Genomic DNA, 4,430 nt, shown 5'->3' with positions numbered 1-4,430 from the left:
GCCGCGGCCTCCTCCGCCTCTCCGCCCTCGCCCTCCGCCTCCCGCGCTGCCCGCCGCCGCCCGTCGGTGTTGGCCCTCGCCGCCGGCCACCGGGGCTGCGCCGCCCCGCCACCCCGAAGCTCCTCCTCCAGCCGGAGCTCCCTCCGCCGGCCCTAATTCGGCGCCCCCTCGCCGGCGCCACCCGTCCCCGACCGTCTTCCCCAGCCCCGGCCAACCTCGGGATCCGTGCCCAGATCCAGATTCGTTTTCGGAGGCTGACCCCGATTCCACCGTCCCTGTTATTTTGCATTATCATGTCATGTTCATCGCATCATAACTCTGTGCATACTGCTCCGTTTCGTGCGTGTAATATGTCAAATTGTTCGTATCGACGAGTACTTCATTTCATTCCATTGCATCATGTTCATTTGAGTCCATCTTGATGCCTGAATCATCGTTGCAAGAGTGCTATGTGATGTTAACCTGCTGAAACTGTCATAACATGCTCATTTGTCATTTTTTCCATGTTTGATGTGTGCATCCTATGAGCATGAGCTCTACATGTGTTTTGATCGATGGCATGCCATATTTACAGTGGTGCCATCCATGTATTTTTGTGAGTCTTGTACTGAGTGCATCGAGCTTGTTAAGTAGAGTACTTGTTGTTGCTGTTTTCCTAGGTTGATTCTGTTATATTTTGTTGCTATGTTAACCTGCTGCTACTAGTCATTCTTTGCATAATCTGGAGATGTTCACTAAGGATGATTTGTTATAAATGTGATTCTCTATACATTCATGCCCCTGGTTGCATTTATAGCTTGCTGTAGCTTGTTGTTATCTTGCTCCAAAGTTGCTAAATAATGTTGCTGTCATCCTGTTAACATTAAGTTCAATGTTGCCATGATTGTTGTTAGTGATCCATGCACCCTATGAACTTGATCTTGCCATGCTTAGCTTAATAAACATGTCTTCTTGCTGCTGGTTGCCTTGCCATGCCATGTATTGCTCTGTAGTGCATGGTTCAAGCTCACCAACATGCCTACTTATTGTTGTTCCTGCCATGTATGAATCTGTCATATCTTTTGCCATGTTTACATGGATGCCATCATATTTTCTGTGCCCTTTTGGCTCATGGTCAGTAAGGGACTTTTGTTATATGCAATTAGTAGATTCATTCCATGACTTTGTTTGCCATGATAAGTTTCTGTAACATGTTGTTTGACAGATCTAAACATTGCAACCTGATGTTATTTCCTGATAAGTCTGAAACTGTTATTATTTGCAATCTTGCCATGTCCTTTTGAGCATGTTCTAGTAGTTTCTGGAGATAGCTCAGTGTTCATCTTTTGTCATGCTTTACCTGTACTTCATGCACATGCCTTTTGTTCTTATGTTGGGGTGCTGTAGCTTCTTATTTTGATGCTTGCAAGATGCCTAGTTGCTATTTTGGAGAGCTTGACCTTTAAATTTGTATTATGTGTATGTGTTGATCCGTTGCTCTGTTTTGAGTGTGCTCTATATGAAGCTTGCTTGATTTTGCATGTAGTTTCATATTATCATGTTGCATCCTTGTTTGGGAGTGTTTGCTTGATGTTTGCATGCATTTTGCATCAATGCCATGTTTAACTTGTTATGCTCATATCTTCTAGGCCGTAGCTCCGAATCTAACGAACTTTATATGTAACTTGACTAGAATCTCGTGTAGATCATCTTGGTGCATCTTAACTTGCTGTTTAACAACTTGAACATAAGGTTTATTTAGATCTGGACCAATTTCGAAATTTGCATATGAGGACTTACCGGAATTGCTATATGTTGTTTCCGGCCTCATTTAAAATTGCTTTGATGTGTTGCTCTTGTTTTGCATCATCTCTTGCCATGAGTAGCCTCATGTAGCTTTGTCATGCATCCTGCTTGTTGAGCATCATATCTTGTTCATGTGTGGTGTGTTTACCATGTTGTGTGCTTCTTCTCGATAGTTCCTGTTTCGTTGCGATCGTGAGGATTCGTTCGTCTACGCTTGGTTCGTCTTCGTGGCTTCATCTTCTTCATGGACTCGTTCTTCTTCCTAGCGGGATTTCAGGCAAGATGACCGCTACCCTGGATCTCACTACTATCATTGCTATGCTAGTTGCTTCGTTCTATCGCTTTGCTGCGCTACCTGTCTTTTGCTCATCAAGCCTCCCAAATTGCCATGAACCACTAACCTTTGACACCCTTCCTAGCAAACCATTGCTTGGCTATGTTACCGCTTTGCTCAGCCCCTCTTATAGCGTTGTTAGTTGCAGGTGAAGTTGAAGATTTCTCCATGGTGGACAGGATTTTGTTGGGATATCACAATATCTCTTATTTAATTAATGCATCTATATATTTGGTAAAGGGTGGAAGGCTCGGCCTTATGCCTGGTGTTTTGTTCCACTCTTGCCGCCCTAGTTTCCGTCATACCGGTGTTATGTTCCCGGATTTTGTGTTCCTTACGCGGTCGGGTGATTTATGGGACCCCCTTGACAGTTCGCTTTGAATAAAACTCCTCCAGCAAGGCCCAACCTTGGTTTTACCATTTGCCTCACCACCACCTACTTTTCCCTTGGGAGTCGCTCTCTCGAGGGTCATCTTTATTTTAGCCCCCCCCCTGGGCCAGTGCTTGTCTAAGTGTTGGTCCGAACCGAGTAGCCTGTGGGGCCACCTCGGGGAAACTTGAGGGTTGGTTTTACTCATAGCTTGACTTATCCTGTGTTGCCTTGAGAACGAGATATGTGCAGCTCCTATCAGGATTGTCGGCGCATCGGGCGGCTTTGCTGGTCTTGTTTTACCATTGTCGAAATGTCTTGTAAACCGGGATTCCGAGACTGATCGGGTCTTCCTGGGAGAAGGAATATCCTTCATTGATCGCGAGAGCTTTTCATGGGCTAAGTTGGGACACCCCTGCAGGGTATAAACTTTTGAAAGTCGTGCCCGCAGTTATGTGGCAGATGGGAATTTGTTAATGTCCGGTTGTAGATATCTTGACACCAGATCCGAATTTAAACGTATCAACCGTGTGTGTAGCCGTGATGGTCTCTTTTCGGCGGAGTCTCGGAAGTGAACATGGTTTTTGTGTTATGTTTGACGTAAGTAGGAGTTCAGGATCACCTCTTGATCATTGCTAGCTTCACGACCGTTCCATTTGCTCTCTTATCGCTCTTATTTGCGTATGTTAGCCACCATATATGCTTAGTCGCTGCTGCAACCTCACCACTTTACCCCTTCCTTTCCCATTAAGCTTTGCTAGTCTTGATACCCATGGTAATGGGATTGCTGAGTCCTCGTGGCTCACAGATTACTACAACAACAGTTGCAGGTGTAGGTTATGCGATGATCATGACGCGAGAGCGATGTTTGCTTGTCTTGGAGTTATTCTTCTGCTTCTTCTTCGATCAGGGGATAGGTTCCAGGTCGGCAGCCTGGGCTAGCAGGGTGGATGTTGTTTGAGCTTCTGTTTGTGTTTCATCCGTAGTCGGATGTTGATCTTATGTATGATGATGTTGTATTCGTGTGGCATTGTATGCCTCTTGTATGTATCCCCATCTATTATGTAATGTTGATGTAATGATATCCACCTTGCAAAAGCATTTCAATATGCGGGTCTATCCTTGGTGGGACCTTCGAGTTCCTTTTGGATAGGGTCGCATATTGGGCGTGACACCCACCAGCTACATCTTCGCAGGCAAGGAAGTGCCTTACAGTCGGGACCCACCTGGCCGAAGCGTACGTAGCGTGTACGTACATATATACTGGTCGATGTACATGCACGCACGTGTCGTAGTAGAGGCGCGTACGTGTCGTAGTAGAGGCGCGCACGTAGCATGTACATGAGGCGCGCACGTAGCATGTACATGTACGTACAGCGGCCAGGGTGCAAGAAAGAAAATACGGCCACGTACGTACATACGGGCGGGGTCTCGAACGCCTAATCGCGCATATGTACGGCCAGGGCTCGTGTACATGGCTGGGTCAGAAGCGAGAAATAGCATCGTTGTCGTGTTCATGGGGAGGCAACGAAATGCGTCGTGTTCATGGGGACGCAACGGAATGCGTCGTGTTCATCGGGAGGCAACGGAACGCGTGGGAGCCAACCGGCTGGGTCGGAACGGAATGCGTGGTCGTGTTCATCGGGAGGGCTTGGACGGAATAGGCGATGGAAATGAGGCCTGGCGTACCGCACAACGAACGAAATGGACCTCCTATGTTCGGAGCGGGGTCCTGTTGACCGGGAGGGGTGTGGCGTACCGCAAAACAGAGGAAACGGACCTCCTACGATCGAAACGGGGGTCCTATTGATCGGGAGGGGTGTCGCGTACCGCAAAACGGACGAAACGGACTTGTGTTGGAGCGCTACGGTCGAAACGGGGGTCCTGTTGATCGGGAGGGGTGTGGCGTACCGCAAAACGGACGTAACGGTCTTGTGTTGG

The sequence above is a fragment of the Triticum aestivum genome, chromosome 7B (assembly GCF_018294505.1).
Source record: "Triticum aestivum cultivar Chinese Spring chromosome 7B, IWGSC CS RefSeq v2.1, whole genome shotgun sequence".
Taxonomy (NCBI): Eukaryota; Viridiplantae; Streptophyta; class Magnoliopsida; order Poales; family Poaceae; genus Triticum; species Triticum aestivum.
The sequence above is the reverse complement of the archived record's forward strand: the minus strand, read 5'-3'. Positions refer to the sequence as shown.